The sequence below is a fragment of the Martes martes genome (assembly GCF_963455335.1).
Source record: "Martes martes genome assembly, chromosome: 4".
NCBI classification, from domain to species: domain Eukaryota; kingdom Metazoa; phylum Chordata; class Mammalia; order Carnivora; family Mustelidae; genus Martes; species Martes martes.
This window is the reverse complement of record NC_137891.1, coordinates 6,478,956-6,503,764: the sequence shown is the minus strand read 5'-3', so window position 1 is coordinate 6,503,764 and position 24,809 is coordinate 6,478,956. Positions and strand designations below refer to the sequence as shown.

Here is a 24,809-nt window from a genome sequence, read left to right as displayed (position 1 = left end):
AAAATAATAATAATTATTATTATTACCATTTAACTTGCTTTAATGTTTCTTCACAAATGTTAAAAAATACAAAAGGACAGACAAGGAATCATCAAACTGTTGTGGCCAACATTACAAATATGGAGTTAAAAATTTAAAACAGTTTTTGGTTTAAAGAATGAATCTGGGAGTCAACGCAGCTCTGCGGGGTCTCTGCATCTAGGAGGGCCAGTCTTTGCATTCCTGACTGTCCTTGCCTTTATCCATTTTTCCAGGCCCTCCGTGCTGGTCTCTTCTTCCTCCCATCTGTTCCATCAAAGGTGCAGGGTGCCCACCAGGGCCACCCCATTTTCTTCCACCAAAGCCACCTCAGTCCATGCTCCAGCCACCACAGTGGACCCCTTTGTCTCCACCACAGCCCCCTCTGAACATTCCCCCAGGACCACCACAGTCCTCTTCCACCCTGCATGCCACAAAGACCGCCTCTGCCATGGTGACGGTCATCATCTGGGGGAAAGGGCTTCAGGGCCTTACACTGGTTCATTCTGTTCTTCAGGTGAAGTTCTTGTTTTCACATCCCAGACTGGGGTACTGCCAGTCTCCAGATCAGTGCTAGATGTTTCCTCCTCTGGATCAGTTTCCTTGGGAACCCCATGGCTCCTTTGGGGAAAGCCACCTCTGGCTCCTCCATGGCCTCCCATGAGACCCATGGGGTCCCCAGGACCTCCTGGGCTCCCTGGACCACCACGGAGTGACAGCAGCATCCCTCTGCCATCACAAGAAGGCATACCACCCCATATCCGGGGCTTCTTCTGAGCAAGAGAAATCTAAAGTTTGCTCCCTTGAAAATCTTTCACATTAATTCATTCCATGGAAGCCTTAGCAGTTTGTGGGTCTTCACAGTGGTGGGTCTTGCTCATCTTAACAATTCCACACTGTTTAAAGAAGTCTGCCAGATCATCTAGAGTCACATTGTCATTTAAGCCTTGCACATAAATTTCACTGTTGTCAAAGTTTTCATCTGGATTTATAGGTGGGCCTAGATCAAGATCTGGTCCTTTGTCCATGAGTCCACCAGGCTTATGGAAGCCATCTCCCTCTCTAGAGCCCATTCCACCATGTCCTCCTCCCTACCCACCTCTGCTCATACCGCCACAGTTAAGTCTCCCTCTTCCCCTGCCCCGGTTATCAGGGTCATTCCTGCTCTGGTTCTCTCCTGATCCAGAAAATCCTCCAGAATCCTTCCCATGAACACCCATGCTACTGGGGAGGTCTTGTTGGAATGAACTCTGCTGCCTGTCCTGTAGTTGTTGCTCTATTGGCTATGTTGACCTGGAGCCCAGCTGTAGGATCCAGTGTGGGAGGGATAACTAGTGGGTGGCTACTGCCCATTGCTGCTTTGTTGGCCATAGCTACTTTGCTTTCCATAGCTGCTGGGTTGCCCATAGGTGTTCTGCTGAGAGTAACCACTCTGCTCATAACCAGGCAGCCATGTAGAGGAATAGCTGTTAGAGGAAGAGATGGTGGTGCTATAACTGGCTGCCTGGGGTAGCTCCTAGGTACCTACAGATAACTGTAGCTACCCGATCCATATCCCAGCCTGGACTGATTGCAACCCCATGTGCTCGATTGGGGTTGGCTAGTCTCAGCGGTTACTATCTGTGGTCTTGCTGGTGTGGTGGCTGCTGGCCGCTCTCCATTAGCTGGATAAGCAGGCTGAGTGCCATATGAAGACTGAGCTGCATAGGAGGCCTGGGTGGTAGGGACCATAGCAGTGGTGGTATCATAAGCACCAGTGCTGTACCCCTGGACAGGATGACTGTATGCCTGGGGGACAGTTGGAGTTTTATAAGCAGTGGGAGGCTGTCCATCAGAGTTGCATAGGTGATCTGCTCATAGGTCACAGTGGTCTGAGCTTGGGTATAGCTGACATCAGTGGGCTGTCCATAGGTTCTCTAACTTTGCTGCCTGCATTTCTGGGTGGTCTGTGCATATCCTTGCATGGGCTGGGTGGTGTATGCACTCTAGCCCTGCAGGACTACAGCTTGGCCACAGGTACTGTGATCCATGGTCAGCATTTCCTCCCCTTCCTTCTTGTTCTCTTCACTGCCTCTTACCAGAAGTGGCACATCAAATCTGCTTATGTCACACTGTAAGGGCAGTCAGAGGACATCATTGTTGTATATTTGTGCTGATGGTAGGAGGGGGGATCTTGGAAATGAGGAAGAGTGAATGGGTTTTTGTGACCATTAACAGCCTCTGCTATATCCTACTGTGAGTCAGGTGCTAAGAATACAGAGTTTCACAAATAAATCACATTTTCTCAATATAAAGTTTCACACTGTTTTATAGCTTACATTATGAAATTGGAGTAAGTTTTATAATCAATGTTTATATTCTATAAAGTAGGGTCTTTTTAGAAATCAACAAAAAGTCACAAAACTGACGATGTGTGTTATCATCAATGACATATTAAAATCAAGAATTTCTCCCTTAAGAGTTCATGTTCTAATGGCAGGAAGAGAAGCAAAAGATTTTTGCAGGATTTGCCTAGCATTTGCAGTACAGGAAAGCAAAATGCTGTCAAGGTTCATTGAAAAGCAGCTAATCCAGCCTGGGAAGGGTCAGAGGGGGCTTCCTGGAGGAAGTGGTATCTGTGATTTAAAGAACAAATAGGAATTAGCTATGAAAAGGAAGGAGACATCCTTTATAACCACAGAGGGAAGAAAGAGATGGCAAATCATTCTACACTGCTAGAGAACAGTCTTAGAAATGAGGGGATGTGATAATGGACATCCCTGCCATGTTCCTGACCTTAGCAGAAAAGCTTTCAGTTTTTCTCCATTGAGAATGATATTTGTGGTGGGTTTTTCATAGATGGCTTTGATAATATTGAGATTATGTGCCCTCTATCCCTTCACTTTGAAGAATTTTGATCAGGAAGGGATGCTGCACTTTGTCAAATGCTTTTTCAGCATCTATTGAGAGTATCATATGGTTCTCGTTGTTTCTTTTATTAATGTCTTGTATCACATTGATTTGCGGATGTTGAACCAACCTTGCAGCCCTGGAATAAATCCCACTTGGTCGTGGTGAATAATCCTTTTAATGCATTGTTGAATCCTATTGGCTAGTATTTTGGTGAGAATTTTTGCATCTGTGTTCATCAAGGATATTGGTCTGTAATTCTCTTTTTTGGTGGGATCCTTGTCTGGTTTTGGGATCAAGGTGATGCTGGCCTCATAAAATGAGTTTGGAAGTTTTCCTTCCATTTCTATTTTTTTGGAACAGTTTCAGGAGAATAGGAAATAGTTATTCTTTAAATGTTTGGTAGAATTCCCCTGGGAAGCCGTCTGGCCCTGGGCTTTTGTTTGTTTGGAGATTTTTGATGACTGTTTCAATCTCCTTACTGGTTATGGGTCTGTTCAGGTTTTCTATTTCTTCCTGGCTCAGTTGTGGTAGTTTATATGTCTCTAGGAATGCATTCACATAGTACTAGAAGTCCTAGCCTCAGCAATCAGACAACAAAAAGAAATTAAAAGCATCCAAATCAGCAAAGAATAAGTCAAACTATCACTCTTCACAAATGATATGATACTATATGTGGAAAACCCAAAAGACTCCACTCCAAAACTGCTAGAACTTGTACAGGAATTCAGTAAAGTGTCAGGATATAAAATCAATGCACAGAAATCAGTTGCATTTCTCTACACCAACAACAAGACAGAAGAAAGAGAAATTCAGGAATCAATCCCATTTACAATTGCACCCAAAACTATAAGATACCTAGGAATAAACCTAACCAAAGAGGCTAAGAATCTATACTCAGAAAACTATAAAGTACTCATGAAAGAAATGGAGGAAGACACAAAGAAATGGAAAAATGTTCCATGCTCCTGGATTGGAGGAACAAATATTTTGAAAATGTCTATGCTACCTAAAGCAATCTACACATTTAATGCAATCCCTATCAAAATCCCACCCATTTTTTTTCAAAGAAATGGAACAAATAATCCTAAAATTTATATGGAACCAGAAAAGACCTCGAATAGCCAAAGGAATATTGAAAAAGAAAGCCAAAGTTGGTGGCATCACAATTCTGGACATCAAGCTCTATTACAAAGCCGTCATCATCAAGACAGCATGGTACTGGCACAAAAACAGACACATAGATCAATGGAACAGAATAGAGAGCCCAGAAGTAGACCCTCAACTCTATGGTCAACTAATTTTTGACAAAGTAGGAAAGAATGTCCAATGGAAAAAAGACAGCCTCTTCAGTAAATGGTGTTGGGAAAATTGGACGGCCACATGCAGAAAAATGAAAGTGGACCATTTCCTTACACCACACACAAAAATAGACTCAAAATGGATGAAGGACCTCAATGTGAGAAAGGAATCCATCAAAATCCTTGAGGAGAACACAGGCAGCAACCTCTTTGACCTCAGCCGCAGCAACTTCTTCCTAGGAACATCACCAAAGGCAATGGAAACAAGGGCAAAAATGAACCATTGGGATTCCATCAAGATCAAAAGCTTTTGCACAGCAAAGGAAACAGTCAACAAAACCAAAAGACAACTGACAGAATGGGAGAAGATATTTGCAAATGACATATCAGATAAAGGCTAGTGTCCAAAATCTATAAAGAACTTAACAAACTCAACACCCAAAGAACAAATAATCCAATCAAGAAATGGGCAGAGGACATGAACAGACATTTCTGCAAAGAAGACATCCAGATGGCCAACAGACACATGAAAAAATGCTCCACATCACTCAGCATCAGGGAAATACAAATCAAAACCACAATGAGATATCACCTCACACCAGTCAGAATGGCTAAAATTAACAAGTCAGGAAATGACAGATGCTGATGAGGATGCGGAGAAAGGGGAACCCTCCTACACTGCTGGTGGGAATGTAAGCTGGTGCAACCACTCTGGAAAACAGCATGGAAATTCCTCAAAAAGTTGAAAATAGAGCTACCCAATGACCCAGCAATTGCACTACTGGGTATTTACCCTAAAGATGCAAACGTAGTGATCCGAAGGGGCACGTGCACCCGAATGTTTATAGCAGCAATGTCTACAATAGCCAAACTATGGAAAGAACCTAGATGTCCATCAACAGATGAATGGATAAAGAAGTGGTATATATATACAATGGAATACTATGCAGCCATCAAAAGGAATGAAATCTTGCCATTTGCAATGACATGGATGGAACTAGAGGGTATCATGCTTAGTGAAATAAGTTAATCGGAGAAAGACAACTATCATATGATCTCCCTGATATGAGGAAGTGGAGATGCAACATGGGGGGTTAGGGGGGTAGGAGAAGAATAAATGAAACAAGATGGGATCGGGAAGGAGACAAACCATAAGTGACTCTTAATCTCACAAAACAAACTGAACGTTGCTGGGGGGAGGGGGGTCGGGAGAGGGGGGTGGGGTTATGGACATTGGGGAGGGTATGTGCTATGGGAAGTGCTGTGAAGTGTGTAAACCTGGTGGTTCACAGACCTGTACCCCTGGGGATAAAAATATATTATATGTTTATAAAAAATAATAATAATAAATTTAAAAAATTAAAAAAAAAAAAGAAATGAGGGGATGTGAGAGATGGAGAAAGAGAGTGGGACCGAAACAAAGGAGTTGAGGGAGAGAGACAGGAACACACAGACCTGATTCTGAATTCCTGGTGAAGAAATGAGGAGTTCTCATGCCAATACTACAATTGAGAAAAAATGACAGGTCCTAGTCTCAGTACCAAAGAGATATCTTGCTCCCACCCAAGGAATTAGATTGTGGGATGCCTGTGTGATCTGAATCTGGAATGTGATTAGCATGGAAAAGGGCAGATGTGTTTGGGGTAGCAGGAGGAGATGGGAAACCTAAAAGGGGATGGGGTTTCCTTTATTTCAAATCCTCTAATGAGAGCCAGAAACTCAGGCAGGACAGCACTTAGAGAAGCTGGATTTCCAGGTCACAGCCCCGTTCTCCTCATCAGGGAAAATGCATAGACAATTGTAAAGGATAAGCGCCTGCCCCTTGATTTACTGGGATGTCCGCACAGGTCCCCTTGGAGGGGAGCAGAGGCTCTCTTCTCCTGGCCCTTTCCACCCACCATGCCCTCTTTAGCCTCCCTCCCCAAGTTATCTCTGTCAATCTGCATTTTCTAAAAATTCTGTGAATCAGAAGTAATTACCTCAAGAGGGAGGAGTGAGTTAGCAGCCAGATTAGTGACAAGAGCTAGTGACGCACCATCTCGGCTCACTCACATGTGGCCTATGCTCCTGCACAGATGTCACATGTGTTCCCGGCGTTGGCATGCCAGCCTCACACAGCAGACACGCCATGAGCCTCCAACAACTTCCAACAGCCTCCAACAGCCTCGTGCATTCAGGAGTCCCCAGAGGCCAGGCTGGGGCAGACTATGACATTGGGCAGACTATGACATCCTTTTGAATCCCCTGCATGGGCCTGCCAAATCCCTCCCACCCCCAAGCCTAGAGGACTACGAACAGACTTGAGAAACAAAAGGAGAAAACTTCATCTTCAATCGAGTTGTACAGAACTATTTCAAAAAATACAACACAACAAAAGAAAACAAAAACCTCTAGAAACCCATTTTAATTTCACCATGTATGCTTTTCAATTTTTAAAAATTTTTTTCAATTGGTATTTTCTTTTAATTTTTTTATTATGTTATGTTAGTAACCATACAGTACATCATTGGTTTTTGATGTAGTGTTCCATGATTCATTGTTTACGTAGAACACCCAGTACTCCATGCAATCCATGCCTCCTTAATACCCATCACTGGGCCAACCCATTCTCCCACCCCTCCCCTCTAAAACCCTCAGTTTATTTCTCAGAGTCCACAGTCTTTCATAGCTCATCTCCTCCTCCAATTTCTACCCCTTCATTTTTCCCTTCCTTCTCCTAAGGTCCTCCATACTATTCCTTATGTTCCACAAGTAAATGAAACCCTATGATATTTGGCTTTCTATGCTTGACTTATTTCACTCAGCATAATCTCCTCCAGTCCCATCCATGTTGATACAAAAGTTGGGTATTCATCCTTTCTGATGACTGAATAATATTCCATTGTATATATGAACCACATCATCTTTGTCCATTCGTCTGTTGAAGGGCATCTCTGCTCTTTCTATAGTTTGGCTATTGTGGACATTGCTGGGGTGCGTTGCTGTGAACATTGGGGTGCATATGGTCCTTCTTCTCACTACATCTGTATCTTTGGGGTAAATACCCAGTAGTGCAATTCCCAGGTCATAAGGTAGCTCTATTTCCATTTTGTTTTAATATTGTATTTCTTTTGAATTTTACCTAAGGGTGTGGGGAATAAGGTAGACTTTCCAGGGTCCAAGGACTCTAAGGGAAATAACCCTGCTCTGGTCCACCCATCCTCATCAACTCACATCATCCCAGTGTCTGTAGGACCCCCACTTCTAGCTCATACCCATGCCAAACTTCTGCTCACACTGACACCAAAACCACGTTCTCATAACCCATGCTTGATGGCACTGCTTTTCCCCATAAAACCACGAGCAACAAGCTAACGCCTCAGGTCTTCAATCTGGGGCACAAGACCCCCGTGAGCTCTCCACTTTCCTCAGCTCTTCTTTCACAGTCATCCATCTGGACAGGACACCTTGATGCCCTCCATTCCTCCTGCTCTCCTGGTGAGAATGGAGACCTCCCTTTTCTGAACATCTTTGCAACATGCTGGGCACCTCTGTTATCAGGCTTACACTGTGTGATGTGTGTTTTTGAGGTACCTGTCTTCCTCCACAAACTGCTGGAGATTCAAAAGGTTAAGTTCCCCTTACCTTTTTAGTCCAGCATCTGAAGGGTGCATGGGATAGAGTTAACATTCATTAAATAAAAACAAGTTTAAAAAATGACAAGAAGGAAGGAAAGAAGGAAGGACAGAAAATGGAAGGAAGGAAGGAAGGCAGGCAGGCAGGCAGGCTGACAACATCATGCTTAACAAGGCTTAGAAAAACCACCCCATTGTCACCCTCTCTTCCATGAGGAAACCTGGGTGAGCACACGTTGGCCAGCCGGCCCTGAAAGAAACTCACTACACTAAGATGTATGGGTTTCTGGCTGCTGCTGACACAAGTGCTTCTGACCCCAGGGTGAGATTCCATTCTGAGGCCAAATGGAAACAAGACAGAATTCAAAAATAGAAGTGCAGTTAATGAAGCATGAGCTAGCCGGGCTATGCTCTCACAGCCTCTGTGGGATGAGAAGGATGCTATTCTCAGGCCACTGGCAGGGGCTGCCCAGTTGACCAGGAGGCATGTCCCTGGGGCTCTGGGATGGTCTCTTGTTGCTCATGTCAAGAGCTAATGTTGTCAGCCACACTATCTCCTGTTGCCTGCCCAGACCTCAGGCACAGAGTAAGTGATTGATTCTACAAAGTCAGCTAAGGAAGATGCAGTGTGTCCGACAAGCCCAACTCTTTAGAGATCACTCTCCACGCTGTTCTCCAAGTACTCGGCATTAGGCTATCTAAACACAGAACAGCAGGACAGGTATAATTGGAACATCCAGCTGGCTCGCATGGATTGACCTTTTGGGTAAAAATCATGGAATTAATTTAGCTCCTGTCTCTTCCCCTTTACAATGGTGATCCTGGGAAATGCCCTTCTGCTCTCTGAGCCTCTGAAAATAACAATTAAAAAAAATATGCTATGTCCTATCTACTGATCTCATAAAATTGTGCTGGGGATCAAGATAACAGGTGTGGGATTGTTCAGTGAAGTATAAAGAATTATTCAAAACTGAGTTTTTATTACCTGGTCTCTGTTTCTATATTTACTTTACATATTCAAAGTCAAACTGCAAACTCATCCGTTCTGATTTCTCCCAAGCATCCCAAGAGATGGAGGGAGAGGGCTGGGGACCTGCTCTGCTCCAGGAGGGGATTATCACCATAGCTGCTATGTACTGACCACCGGCTCTGGTCTGGTGCTAACTCTCTGGAGCACACTGTTGTAGATGACCACACTGCAGAATACATTGTTGCTTCATTTAACAGATGAAACCAAGATTCAGAAACATAAATTAACCTTTTCAAGGTGATACAGCTGTAGATTGCAAAGCTGAGAACCAAATTCAAACTCTTTCGCTCTAAAGTGTTCTTTCCGAAGACCATGCCAGGACTCTTCCCACTACTGTCTGCATCCCCCGCATGGAGAGCTTTGTTTGAAACATTGGAGGGACTCATAAAATGCTTAAGTATTTAATGGAATTGACCTTCACCTGGAAAATGTAGTCACAGGTCTGTAGAGAAGCAAAAAGTTGGGCAGCAAGGACCTTATTCTGTAGAGACATTTTATAAGGACAGAAGTTCGGAGGTTCCTCTTTTCTCCATCCCTTCTTGCATCCCCTCTCCTTGCGAGTGTTGTTGCTCATCTGTTTATAAATCTTACTTCATTAATCACTGCTACTGCACCTTTCCCTTCGGCACGTTGATCCTGCGAACTCAGAGAAATGCACTGGACGATAAGAATTCTTTGTCCTTTCGGAGGGCTGTTGTGAGCACCCCTGTAGAAACTGCCATGTTCCCGGTGCTCAGGAGCTACTGGCCCCCTCAGCAGTCCCAGAATCACCTTCCAAGTAGTGATGGCATCAGAATACCGGCAGACACTGTAGAACCCCAGAATCATTCATTTGATTTTCCTGGCTAAGACAGGAGTCTCAGGCAGAAACAGAACACTGGAGAGAGAAAGGAGAGGAAGTGGCAGAGTTGGAGGCCAACCCTGAGCCCTGAGGCATGAGGGTTTACATGGCCAGGTAGAGAATGTACTTTCTTCCTCACAGACCTGCTAGGCAAAGAAGACCTGTGTGGTGGACTTTGTCTGATTTTCTGAGGCAGCCAATGGTAACTTGATGCAATGGATAGGACACTTTTTGTCTTGTAGGGAAGTGAGGAGAAAGGGAATTGAAGGTGTGAGTCCCACTGTTGGAACACAGCCCGGATCCTCGCCAATGTGACTGGGGTCATTTCGGATCCTGGGAGAAAACTCCAGGAGATGGAGGGCAAGGGTCTTTGTGGGCCGAATAAACATGGGAGGATCCCCGGAGTGCTTTCATGTCCTCCTTTAGATGGATCCGATAAGGTGGAGAATCCTTAACTTGCTCTTGTCATTTAAAGCTAAGAGATAATCGTTGTTGTTCACGTGTCACACTCGATTGCCTGCACGTAGCCTACGACCCTCACATAGCTCACACCACACATGTAGCCGTCCCGCACGTAGCTCACATATCACACGCAGTTCATGTCCTGCACGTAAATCTACATGCTGTTTGTAACCAGATTTTGTGTAAAGTATAAAAGAGGTGATTGTGAGAAATAAAGTCATCTATTGATCGTCAGTCGGTAGTCCCCCCATCATTTCAGCTCCGATCACCAGGATCCCCACCTCGAGAAGGTGACAACCACCCTCAGATGATCTGGGGAATTGGCTGAAGTCCTGCTTCCCTCCTCTGTGTGACTGTGGTAATAATATCTAAGGGTGAAAGTGCTTGTTATGATAATATGAGATCCTTATAAAAGTACCGGGCACAGAGTTGGGCTCAGAATAGGGACTAAAAGATACAAAGTTCCCTTACTACTTTGTCCCATCTGTTCCCATTTTGGGGGAAAATATAGGTAATAGTCCAAGAGGTTTTTAGAAGGGAAACTTACAGGAGGAAGTTGGAATAGGTAGGAGAGATTCAAGTTTAAATTGTGAGAAGCTGGGTATTTTGAACACCTAACCAACGTAACGAACACTAATGATTTATTCGTTGCTGTCTGTAATCTACTTTAGAATCTGTTAAAAATTTTGAGCCATGGCATATTCCATTCAGCTTAAGTATGTGATGAAGTGTAGTATCTGCCTTTCTTTAGTCTTACAACAAGTCTTGCTGTCTGGAGCCTAGAAATATCTGATTATATGATCTATCTGGCTCCTGTCCCTGAAATTATAAGAAGGGTAGTGAGGGGGAAGAATTTTCTTGATCAGTTAACTCCTAGCAACAGCACTGGGTATATTCTGGAAACTGAAATGAACCCCAAAGACAGCAGACTGAGGGTGGTGTAGGTCAGCTTCTTATCCCTGAAGATAGCTACCAAGTTGGATCCGAGAAGCTGCGGGGATAATTCTTGTCCCTTTGTAATCAGGGAAGAGATTGCTCTATCAGCAGAGGGTGGCCATTTTGCAAACTGAGAAAATTGGGGAAAATCAAGTTAAGTGTGGAGTCTGTCTGGTGGAAGAACCTGAAAGCTATGAAGGGAAGAAGGAGGCAAAGGACACTGAAAACTGCTCTTTATTCCCTGAAGTGAGTGCCATGGGAATGAAGGGTTGACATCTGTCCTCCCTGAGGGTTTAGGGGATAGTAACATTTAGAGTCAGAAGGTACATCAAGAAACCCCAATTCTAGTGTCATTTCCTCTGGAATCCTTTCCTGGTATTCCTGACTATATCAAACCTCTGTGTTGTATTATTAAAACAACAGCACCTTTTCTTCCATAGTTCTTATATTCCTCATTAGGAGCCAAATCTGTTCTAATTTTACACTCTATTCCCAGCACCCAGCATGGTGCTGCACATAGTAGGCATTATGTGTATCTTTGAAATTACAAATGTATTACATTCTCTTTGAGGAGGCATATGAAGCAGATTAAAAAAAATAAAATTCAAATGACAGAAAAAACTGAAACGTATTAGGCATAAATATAATTATTTTGGAACAATTAAGTTAAAATTTATTTTTAATTAAATTAAATTGTAATTAATTCGATTAGATTGATTTATTAAGTTAATCAATATTAAATAATGATCAATTATTTATAAATTATTTATAAATAAATCGTAAAACAATAAATAATTAAAATGTAATTAATTAGAATTAATTAAAATCTGGAATGTGGTTAAATGATGTAAGGAACTTACATCATTTAAAATGTGGTTAAATGATGTAAGGAACTTAAACTAGAAACCCAAGGAACGGCAGCACTTTTCTTTCCTTCACAGCCTTCTGCTTCTGCTTGCAGTTGGGCTATGGTCTGTTCTCTCTGAAGACAGGACAGATACTGGGCACCGGCGAGGCTAATTTTGCTGCCGTTTTAGCCTTGTTCCCCTTTGAAAAATCCCAGGGAAATGCTCTGATTGGAAACCTCTGGGTTGTGAGCCAAAACATGTTCAAGGCTTAGCATACACTTCATGTTTCCTGTTCTGTTTTTTTGTTTTGTTTTGTTTTTTTAAGATTTTTAAATATATCATTTAATAGGGAGCTAGGAAATTTTAATTATTAATACCTCTCAGGAAAAGAATCTATCCAAGATGTACATTATCATTCAAATTAATAGTTATCTTTATCATGAATTTCAGCAGACTTATTTTATTTTTTGTAACAAATTCTCATTTTTATTTTTATTTTTTATTGCTTTTTCATTATCATTATGTTATGTTAGTTATTACTTTTTTAAAAATTTTTAAGTATTTTTTAAACATATAATGTATTATTAGTCCCAGAGGTACAGGTCTGTGAATCACCAGGTTTACACACTTCACAGCACTCACCATATCACATACCCTCCCCAATGTCCATAACAGTCACCATTAGTTTTTGCTGTAATGTTCCATGATTCATTGTTTGCATATAGAACCCAGTGCTCTATGCAATATATGCCTTCCTTAATACCCATTGCTGGGATAACCCATCCCCCACCCCCCTCCCCTCTGAATCCCTCCATTTGTTTCTCAGAGTCCATAGTCTCTTATGGTTCATCTCTCCCTCTGATTCCCCTGCCTTCATTTTTCCCTTCTTTCTCCTAATGTCCTCCATGCTATTCTTTATGTTCCACAAGTAAGTGAAACCGTATGATAATTGACTTTCTCTGCTTGACTTATTTCACTTAGTATAATCTCCTCCGTCCATGTTAATGCAAAAGTTGGGTATTCATCCTTTCTGATGACTGAGTAACATTCCATTGTATATAAGGACCACATCTTCTTTATCTGTTCATCTGTTGAACCCTTCATGTTTCCTGCCATGATGCACAAGGTAGAAGGGAACAGGGTCGCTCCCCCAAAACAAGGTGCTGCCATTCAAGAGGCAATAAACTGGGTCACAACAAAGCAAAAAGAACCAGTATGACTACCAGTCCCTTTAGCCAACAGAAGTTCCTCCTGAGGTCACAAAGAATCAACCCTTCCTTCTCAGAGCTCATTTCTCTTTCTTATGAGAATTTAGTATGATGGACTCTTTCCTCAGAGCTGATCTTTGGACTTGACAGATTATATAAGTGTGTGTATGCATATATACCTAGATCAAACGTGTATGTATACAATATGTATATGCTCCTGGTTTCACAGCAGTGCTCTTCATGAATATATTGCTACTCCTCATATAAGGGGTGCTTCTCTACAATAGCTGACTTTACTGCATGTGTAAGCTAACAAAGACTCTGGGAGTTACATGTCTGGGAGTCACAGAGTTACATGTCTGGCACCACTGTATGACACAAGGATCATTTCCCCACTCAATGAGAAGTCCTTGAATGCAAGATCAAGATCGATAAGTTCCTATCTCTGTATCTCGCACAGCCCTTACCATGAAATTTAGAACATAATAGGTATTCATTAGCATGTGAATGAATGAATGAATGAATGGGTAAAATATGTATCACTAAAAACCACAAGCTAACTAATTTTTGTACTTAGGATTTCATAATTCATCTATAACTGACTTATGATTTTTCTTATCAAATCTGAGCATGCTATTTTAATTAACCTTTTTATTTTAATGATTAACTAACTTTATTTAAACTTTAATAAAATTTAATAAACCTAATCCTTTTAATAAACTTTATTAGTATCTTGCCATTCAATTTGCTAATTGAATTAAGAGGCTGACATCTCTGCTTTTCTACAATATGATATTTATTCATTTTTTAATTTTTTTTAAAGATTTTATTTATTCATTTGACAAAGAGAGAGGGAACACAAGCAGGGGGAGTAGGAGAGGGAAAAGCAGACTTCCACTGAGCAGGGAGGCTGATGCAGGGCTCCATCCCAGGACCCTGGATCATTACCTGAGCCGAAGGCAGACGCTTAGCAACTGAGTTACCCAGGCACCCCTATAATATGATATTTAGAAGCAATACTTAAAACAAAAAAGAAGCAATACTTCATCCATATGAATTAGTTTCTTGTGAAAACCCCTGCCATAAAGAATAAGTAAGTAAAGGTTGATCAAAATGAATACAAATTTACAATTTACCCTGAATCTTAAATTAAATGCGGACTTGTTAATATCCTTTTCCTACAGTTGATAGTTGCCCAGATTTTAACTTTAGCAAAGATATTTCCTCTTCAAATGACCAGACTTCAGTTAAATTGATTTAGTTGAAATTTTAGGGAGTTTCAGTTGCAGAGGTAGTACAACTTCACTTGGGATTTATTTTTCAGAATATATGAGCTTTTTGGTTGACGTTTGTCAGCATTAATGAATCAACAAAGCTGAGTGAAAGAGATGGGCTGATTCTGAAGACTTGAGATAGGGAGTTCTTTGGGACCACGGTGCCTGTTCCAGAAGGCAGGGGTGGTGAACAGTTTCTCAGATATTGGTTTTCTGTCTACCTCCTGTTCTCTTTAAATGAAAGAGTGTAAACTAGGTAGACAGACAGGTAGACAGAAGGAAAAAGAGCAATCTAAGCAAGGTAACAACTTAAGCTATAACACTTGCTATTAAAGACCTGCGAGCTTTTCTGTGAAACAGATCAATGAGGGAATCCCAGCAAGTCACAGGTGAGAACACTGGAACTGGAAATTATTTCTGAAGAAAGCTCATGTGATAGACATCTGTAAGAGGTCAATAAAAGCATGCAAATTTGATACACTCTCCTTCACTGAATACAAATATTAGTAGTGTTTTGTTCATTGGAATTCCCAAAGCCTAGGTCTGGACTCTCTGGATGGCTTCTTTTTGTACAAATGGGTGCATCTCCTTCCAAAAAAGCTAACACCAGGATGCTGGGATGTCCTGCCCTGTGATAGGATAGACAAAGGACAGCTGTTTTTCTTTGTAGCTGGAGATGAGTATAATCACAGACACAATAGTAGGCAATTAGAACCCAGGAAATAATGCAAGGCAGGGCAAAGAGGGAAGTAAAGTCTTAGGTTCTTGGGGCCTGTGGAAGACAGGGGCAGGAGATAAGGATAAACCTAAGAAACCAGAGGATGAGAGGGACCGCATTATGGAGTAAACCGGGGAGTTCTCCTGTCTTGGGATTAGTGGCTTGACTGGGAGGTACTTAGTCTGATAGAAAGGTCCAGTTGTACCATGGCCATCATCTGATATAGTGCACCCTTAGTCATTGTTGAATTGTATTGAAGGAAGGAAGAGAGTAATAAAAGCTAGATTCACAAACCAGACACTCACAAGACTTTGGTTTAAAAATTATTTTCCCTCTTTAATGAATGAGGAGATTAAGAATGAGAGAGATCACCTTGCTCAAAGTCCCACTGTGAACCAGCCTTTCCATCATGATCAGAGCCCATTTCCACCTGATTCCAAAACCTAAGCCTGCTAGCCTGTGGCATGTTGCCTTCATTGATTAGGAAGGAAGGGGGGAAGTAGGAGATCAAGATTAAAGGTAAGAAGAAATAAATGTGTGTGTTTCAGTGGGTGGGGTGGAGGACAGGGGGAATAAAGCTTTCTGTTCCAGTTCCTGGAAATGGTTGTTCTGCCCGAAGTCTGAATTTTCTGACCTGAATGTAGAAGGGGAGATGGGTTATATGTTCTTAGTCAGGTTATATGTCAGGTTGTATGTTCTTAGTATTTGGCGAGAGCAATCTCTTCTCCTGGGACCAGAGCTCATGGTACTCAGTGGGCTGTATGAGTAGACCTCCCAGTAAACAGGTAGTAGAGCCAAAAGTGAGAACCTGAGATTTGGGGTCAGACACATTTGAACCACGGTCTTGGCTTTGCTACTTATTTCTTGGGGAAACTGGATATATTAAATGTTCTGTGAACTTTAGCTGCAAAATAAATAAAAGTAGATATAATTTATTCCTCCAAGAATTATTGAGACAATTCAGTTAGATGATGCATTTCCATGGGTCTAGTACAATGTCTGAAATATTGCATGCTCTTAATATATTGACCCCTGCTCTTTCTAACAATATGATACTTCTCCGACGTCAGCGTGCTTTATGCCATGCTCATACCCCAAGTCACCCAGTGCAGTCTCATGTGCCAAATAATTAGATCCAGATAGATCTTGGTGAAGTTGGAGAGTTGGCGAATACTGAGTTCAGTACAACAGAATATCTCCCGTGAATTATTTTGTCTTTCAAAGACACTCATTGTGATGACCTCATTTGCATAATTTATTTCTATCAGGCTCCATTTCAACTTCAAACTAACCAGAAAAACTGGAGAGACAGGATTTGTTCTTCCTCTTCCATGTATAATTTTTATTATTAGCCTAAAAAACCCTTGCTCTTAGCATCAATGTTTTCCTCTGTTATTCATCCTGTGGAAAAAGAGGCCTTGTCCACACTTAAATACTTGAAAGTATCTTTCAAGAAATTTGGGAAAGTTTTCGTGGGTGATGGGCAGAATCCTTTCTAGTGTCCTTACAGTCGTGGCTTGCAGGAAATGCTCACACAACACCACAAAATGCCAGCCCTTCTCTGAGTACACGGATTTTTTTCTTTCTTTTCTTTTCTTTTTTTTTTTCCTGCACTGCTCTCTCTGTACCATTTCATGGCCCTAAAATCTGAGAAACCCTGGAAATAAGAATTGGTGTAGCAGTGATAATGCTTCAGCTATCCTACTCCAATACAAAGAACACATTGCTTCCTGTTTCAGATCAGGTCAATAACATCTTTCACAAACTGATACTGAATAATACATGTATAGTACAATGTGATACAGTGTAAAATATGTAAAGAATAAGTTATTTTTTGATGATGCTTATCCCTTCCTCTGCCTCATTTCCAGTGCTTGGACAGCTGATTAACAATGGCCTCTTTATATGTCTGGTGGCAGGGGCTAGAGGTGAGGTTCTCTTGCATATGTATAATGCAATATCTTTTTATTTTATTTTATTGCATATCCACTATGCAAAATATTTTAATCTTATTTTTGTTTATTTTATTGCATATTTTGTTATTTGACTAACTAGGTGTTTGACTTCGCATTAGGAGCCTCAATAGTGCTGCTTTGGTCTTGGGGAAGGTAGAGGATCACTTGCAGGAATTTTCAAAACCTTGGAGGGCCAAAATGACTCATTTGTAATAGCATATGATATATGCATTTTATTTTTAAAAAGCAACTGAAATACAGTAAGATTTCACAAAATCTTCCTGAGAGATGGATAAATGCAAAATAGAGAGGGCTAAAGCAATGGTGAGAGTTGGATTAAAACAGTTTTGAGATGATACTATTGCAATCAATGTTTTTTTAGAAACACAACTGCATAATTCTTGAAATACATGATAGCTTTTATTCATCTATTTATTCATTAAATGAATAATTACTGAGCTTTCGCTATATGCTGGTTGCTACCCATATTTTATGGTTCTATATCAAATTCGTTGGTTCAGCTTAAACTTGATTTCCCTGTTTGTCATTCTAGGGCCCATTTGGGCAAGTGACTGTGTCTTTTGTGCAGAGATGACTAGCTCTTAGGGAAGACTGTGGCCTCCAGAGTTGCACCTGAGCAGATCACAATGCATTCAGAGTGGCTTAGTGATTGATGTGTTGTATAAATAGAACACTGGAGACACAATATGGGAATAAGAAGAGCCAAATGTCAAAAAAATGCCCTGAAAATAACCATTCAAACGTATGCAAATTGCTTAATTAATTGACCTCATTTGTGCATGCAGATATCCTTTGCCTTTCCCTTTGTGAATTGGTTATTTTTCATTGTGCTCCAAAACAATATTCCAAGGCTAATTAAACCCTTTCAAGCTATAGGTTAATATTCAATTCATATGTAAACACATTTATAAACATTAATCAAATTCAAATTACTCATTTCATAAATACTGTTTTATTCATTTTCAGCTAATAGATGTGTTCTCTGCATTTATTCAGTGTTGGTCGTGAGAAGTTTGCATTTGGGGAGATGATAGCTATTTAAATGGCAACCTTGTGTTTACTTTCAAGTTGATTAAGACTTTTCCTAGTTTCCAATTGTTTGTTTCTGTAAAGATTTAGCACAAAGGCTTCATTTGGAGTGTTGCTGGGGCGTATAAAATATAATGATGATTATCAGAGAACTGCTTCATCCCAGAGCATTTGTGTTTAAAGAGATGTCAAGGGGAGGTTTACTGCCTGTTCAGGCTAGACTCAAAAAAGCAGAATGAATCTTAATGGGGTCAACACAATCTCAGATCTATCCTCAGTTTGATAATATATTTATCTGTCCATTCATTAATTAAATGGCTAATTGATGTATTTGTTCATTTTTATTTATTTACCCATCCACCCAAACATTAATTCACTCAATAGAATCTGCAAAATACCTTCTGCATCAAAATTTAAAAAGTGCAACTACCTAAGCCCTCTCACAGATCCACTCAACCTGGCATACCTACATTTTTAATAAACTTCCAGAGTAATTATTATATGCATCAAAATTTAATTACTTCTGTCTTACATTAACATATATCATACATGTGTTTGGTGCCAAGCACTGAAATAGGTATTGGGCACTGGGGGTGTGTTTGTGGATGAGACAGACAGTCTCTTCCTTTAGTCATTGAACTTTTAATTAAATGCAATGAGTGCCGTGACAGGGGACACACAAGAAATCACAGGACTATATCACCTGAGATCTTAAAGTAGGATAAAGGTCAAGAAAGAGCTCCCTGAGTTTATCATGTTTAAGGAAGCCTAAAGTTTGGATGGGATTCAGCCACATGAAAAAGATTATCCAGATTGTATGGTTCTATGCTGGTGTTCTGAGTGTGGGGTGGGTGATGAGCATTGAAAAACTGTATACTCCTGGAAGTGTATCATTTACTTCTATGGCAGAAGACTGATAAAGTGAGAAATAACTATTGCAGTTACAAACACTAAGTCATACATGATGGAACCTGTTCTGGAGTTTGCAGTCGGTTCACCACTTTGTGACTCTAGGAACAGCATCTCCTTGCATTTCGTCTTCCTTACTATTAAAAGAAGGTACACTATCTCTTCCTCACAAGAAAGCTCTGATAGTTCAGTGACACCATTGTGTGTACCAAATACTAGAAGAGCTCCAGGAAAGCTGGTGCTCTGGGAGGAGGGCTCTCTGAGGGCCAGAGATATATACTAGTGCCTATTTTCCAAGGATCCTGCTGGGAATGGCTATGGTCAGCACTTTTGGATCCTTGAGCATCTCTTAACCTCCAAACGCCAGTGGGGGACCAAACCTAGAGGAGCTGGAGCCCTGGAAGCCAGAGGAAGTGATAAAAAGGGATTGGAAATTGTGGCTACTTGATGATGGACTTGGAAGCATCAGAGATTAGCAGGAGATCAAGAAAATGATGGGCTTTCAATTCCCTCATCTTCAAAATGAAGCTCATATCTACCTGGCAGCATGCTATGAGAATTAAAAGTCTGGAAATATACACAAGGCACTTAAGACAGTTCTTGGAAAGTCATAAGCACTTACAGAAATCCAAGAACGTTGACAAATAATTATTTTCTTTGTTTTATAAATCAAGACTCTATGGCTCAGAGTTATTAAGGAGTTGCCAAGACACAGCCTTAGGGTAGGAAATCTGACTAAAAGGGATGGAATTCCAAATCAGATCACATTCCTCTATATGTAGCTTGGATCAATGTATTCAGAAGTTCTGACTTACTTAGTGATTCCTCTTCTCGACACCAGGATTGTAATTTGCACCAATGTGTTTTTTTAATAGTGCTTGATTTATTTCTAGCTTTTAAAATCATATTCATTCTAATTATTAAATATGCTCATTTATATCCCAGTTTATTTTTGGATTAGATGTAGAACAACAACTCCCATCTGCATGTATACCTCTTAAAGCACTTTGGAATGTAGTTACAAAGTTTATGCATCTCTAATAATGAGTATGTTAGTGTCCATACATGTATATATGTGCATGGGTGTGTTTTTACCATCTTAGAAATTTTCTGGTACCACTGTTAACCAAATCATTCCATGCAGGACTATGCTGATTGGAGAAGTAGTTGAATATAGTCAGAGGTTCTGTAAAACATAAAATGCTGAGTTTTCTCACCCCTGGTAATACTTTCTGGTTTGTGATTTATAGCGCTATGGTAGAGGTGTGATTTACATTAATAGAGGCATGTGGAAGGCAGGTTAGCGACACTGGATTCTTTTCTGCTTGGGCATGAGATTTTCTAGAACATCATAAGTCAGGTAGTTCAAATCCTGACTCTTAACAGGGTACTCATGGGCAACTTACTTAGTACCTCTGAGCATCTGTTTTCTTATTTGTAAAACTTGGATAAAGTTATCCTACCCAATACAGGGTTGCGACAAGGCTTAAATTAGGATATATTTGTAATGTGTTCAAAGTCTCGGAAAAATCTCCAAGTCCACTGCTGTTCCCTTTCCCAGGGCACCATGCATGTAATTCAAGGCCATGGATGCTGCTGGTACCATTTCTTACCATCTCCGCTCATACCTCTCTGGCTCTAGGCCATGCTCAGAAGCCACCTCTCCCTGCGGTTCTTGCCGATGCCTCATCCCAATACCAGATTTATAATGTCCTTATCTATGCTCCCAGAATGCTTCCAACGTGTGTCTCTCCTGTTAAATCTTCCTCTGGATCTCCATATGGTGAGCTTCTCAAGGACAAAGGTTGGGTTCATCTCTGTGTCTCTAGACAATGAAAGTGAAGCTCAATGCATTTTGTATTAGAGTATATATTGAATATTACTACAAATTATCATCTCATCAGGGGTACAAAGTATGTTGCTACTAATGCACGTAAAGCGGTCACGGTCTCCAGATATGCGGAATGCTTGCTTCTATTCTGTGCCCTCCCTACCCTGGCTCTTTTTTATCTTAATGTTATATTTTCCTTTAAAAGATCTGCAGTTTTCTCCTACTATGTATGTTGCAAAAAAAGAGAAATATCACTGAACGAGGCTTGCTTTTGTTTTCTGATTCTTTGTTAAATGGTTAATTGATTGTCTATTTTGAGTAGTGATATACAGCTGTTTCCATAGATACCTGTTCATAATAGCTAATTAGCCAAGCATGTTTTCTGAAGCCATTCGAATGACATTTTTAAACATTCAGCTTTTATTCAATTAGTACATTTTTCTTATTTTTCTTTGGAAACATTCATAAATGCTACATGATGCTTCAATAGATAAAATGTTATAGGATCCGGTAATTTTGGGTTCCTATGAGGCCGTGTCTGTTCATTACTCCACCTAGAAGTTCTCATTCTCTTTCATGAGCTCCCAGAGCAGAACTCTCAACAACAAGGCACACTGGAAAACCGCTTATTAGTTGGAAAAGGCGTGTGGGGATACATCATTTCACTGAAACTTCACAGAGAACCGAGGGATGTCTGTGGAAGCACCATCCTCTTTGTACAGACAGGGATGCTGGCGCTCCCCCATGCAGAAGCGTGGTGCATCACGTTGAAGGTTTGATGCCTGGGGTAGTGTGAGTGTGGGCGCCCAGCAAACACCCATCTGAGCCAAGTTTATGCAGGTGACAAGTCCTCCTTCCTCCTGACCCATCACACTTCCACGATTATTCCATTCCATTATGCTCCTGGTTTGTAACGAACTCAAGAGCAGTCACCACTTTGTTCACTGCATTGTACCTCACACACCTGGTTTCTATAAATTACAAGAGTTGCATGGAAGCCTTTTCTTCCTTTCATTAAGATCATATTTATTGACCATCTATTATCTGACATACAATAAAGGGGAAACACAATCCCCGCCATTAAGGCATCAGTTTGCCCTTGTGTTCCCCCAAATGCTCTGCCCAGTATTTGATAATGATAGAGACGAGATGCAAAACCTGTTTCTTGAAGCCAGGCTATTTGTAGGATGCCTCACTCACTTAAATCAGCATTTGGTCCAATTAGCCATCCCTTGCTCTTCACCAAATACATTCCAAGTGGAATGAACACCCTTCCTTCTCTTGTTGAAGCTGCCCTCACTCTTTGGTCATGAGAGTCTCCTCTCATTTCCTAAACACTAACCACACTTAACTTCCTCTGAGGATAAATTATAGGAATTGAGATGAGTGTTTATACATATTTACAAAAAAGCAAACAACTATTGGCCAAAGCTCTCTTCACCTCACATTCTCAAGTTTGATTCTCACACTACGAGGTAGATACCCCCACGGTATCTATTTTAGGGATGTGGAAACTGGGGATCGGACAGGTGAAGTAACATGGTTAAGTTCACACAGTGATTGACAGAACTAGAGTGTGAACTTCTCTTTTGTTGATACCCAAAGCAATGTTCTTAAACCTCAGCCCCCAATGCACCTGTACCAGGATTCTGCTTTGCATCTCTTGCTCTGGAAAACAAAACAAAACAAAAATAGTACATTTCTTATTCTCTTGAAGGTATGAGCAAAATGTGTAATGGGACACCCTCACATTGGGTTCCCTCTGGTACCATCCAGTCTGGAGGCCACACAGCTAATGGATTCCTAGAACCTGAGAGGTTCTAAAGTCACATTGTTTCATTCTCTTTTTTTTTTCCTATTGAAATGTGCCTGTGTTGGAAAGAGGTGCCTTCATGTGGAGATAGATAGCATGCCTAAGGAAAAAAAAATATGTAGGTTTAATGATGTCTTGAGCAACATTCTCAAAGTAAGAGAAGTGAACATGGGGTCAGTTGAAATCAGACACCATCTCTGAGCATCAGACTCCATGAAGGTCAAGTTTTCATAAGACTTCCTGATGGTACCATAGGTATGTGGTACCGAAATCATTATCCAATGGTGCCTAAAGGTGTTTGCCCTCAGTTGGCAGCTGGTATTTTTTAAACAAACATTTGCAGCCAGCTTCTAGCCACTTCTTCATACATAGTACAAGGAAGAATGGCTAAACAGGAAGACCAGACGTCCCCTTTTATGGAAGGTTGCTCCGACTCTCACTCCCCTTGTGATGGGTCACAGGCATCTTCTCTGTACTTACTCACTTCCTTGCACATGACCCTCTCTGAGTACAAGTCCACCTTTGTGTTATCATTTTGTATTTGTGGTTCCATCCTCCCTCCCACCCCCACTGTATTGTTGGCACTTGGTATTGGGGGAATTTATTCGGTTTATAGATCTGGTGTGTTATGCAGGACATGGTTTAAAATCCCTGCTGAACAAATATTTGCTGAGTGCATAGACATATCCATATACCACTGGATGAGATAAGTAAGAGATGCCTAAAACTCTTCAATGTGATGTGTTAAAATGCAAAAAAAAAAAAAAATACTAATGCAAGGGGAAAAACAATAAAAAGAACAGTGAGTACTAAACTGTGAAGAATAATCAGAAATCATTGTTTTAAAGCCTTGGGATTTTCCTCAGTGTAGGTAGGTGAGAGCGAGAGAGCAGCTCCCGTGATCACCTCTCTCAGACAAAGGCAGAACCACAGAGAGGAGTGACTGGTTACAAATTACTGGTCACCTGGTGAGGACTGGTGGGTTACCGTGGAGCTAATGTCCCTCATGGCTGAGCCCCAAGTCTTCTTGTTGAGCCCAGACAGCACAGCCAACAAGTTCACTAATATGTTTTTCTGCTGATTCTGGGCAATTTAATAAAAATCTTGAGTTCCTCCTTCTGGGGTCCTGACCACTTGGTCTATGCCTGTGTGAGCAATAAACCTCTGAAATACTTGATTTCACTTGTGGGAGTGTTCTGAAGCTCAATACCTCAAAAGGGGAGGGCCAAGTCTGACCCTTAACAGGCAACTTGCCAAAACAACCACCCCACCATCGTGTACTAGAGATGGCACCAATGACCATGTTCTGCCATCAGACCTGTGAGTGAAGCTGCAGGTTTTTCTATTAAAGCAGTGACCCTTACGTTTTCAATGATGCAGATAGAACTGGATGGAGATGGGGCATGCTTAAGCCATAGGGCTCTCTCAGCCTCCTTTTGGCTGCTGCTGGAGTCCCTGGGGAGTGCTGGAGGCCCATGGCTCTGGTGAGGACAATTTGAAACCATCACAACATATCTCCTTCATTTTCCTCTGGCATTCTGTACGGCCCTGTGGATTTGACTGGAAAATAAATACCGGTCAAAATGCAAGACTAACAGAGTTCATTTGCACATGGTCTGAGTCCTTTCCAATTAACTGTTCTTTTTCTGATAAGTTCTTTGTTTAGTAGATTGCATTTGAAAAATACAAAATAGCACAAAGAAGCATCATGCTCAAATAACCTAATTTACGTATAACAAAAAAGGCCAAAACAGAGATGAAACGGTGCGTGAAAAATACCTTAAAAATTGGACACTGCAAATTTGGAAAACAATAATCTAGTTCTCCTTGCCGAAATATTGGAGTTACCTGTGCATTACTGAAGGGTCAGAAAAGCAGCTGACATGCTTGACTCGGACTTCAGAATGAGTCATTATTTTGAATCTTTGTTCTACCATTGAACAGCTGTGTGATTTGGGTAAGACTGTTTGTCTGTTGATTTATATATCCAAGCCTCAGTGTTCTTATATGCAAATTGAGAGTGCAAGCTAGCATAGAATGTATGTCTGTTTAACATCCTTTCTTTGACAACACTACCATATCCATTTGGTCCCGATAGGGCTCTCAATCAGG

General features: G+C 41.1%; 1 pseudogene across 1 annotated transcript; it reads right to left on the bottom strand.

Annotated features, from left to right (window-relative positions):
* Window positions 1–842: 842 nt before the first annotated feature.
* LOC308340809 (RNA-binding protein EWS-like) lies at window positions 843–6,338 on the bottom strand (annotated as a pseudogene). Its single transcript has 3 exons — window positions 6,261–6,338; window positions 1,646–2,129; window positions 843–1,484 (listed from the first exon to the last, which is right to left on the bottom strand). The product of its transcript is annotated as an RNA-binding protein EWS-like (transcript).
* Window positions 6,339–24,809: the final 18,471 nt, after the last annotated feature.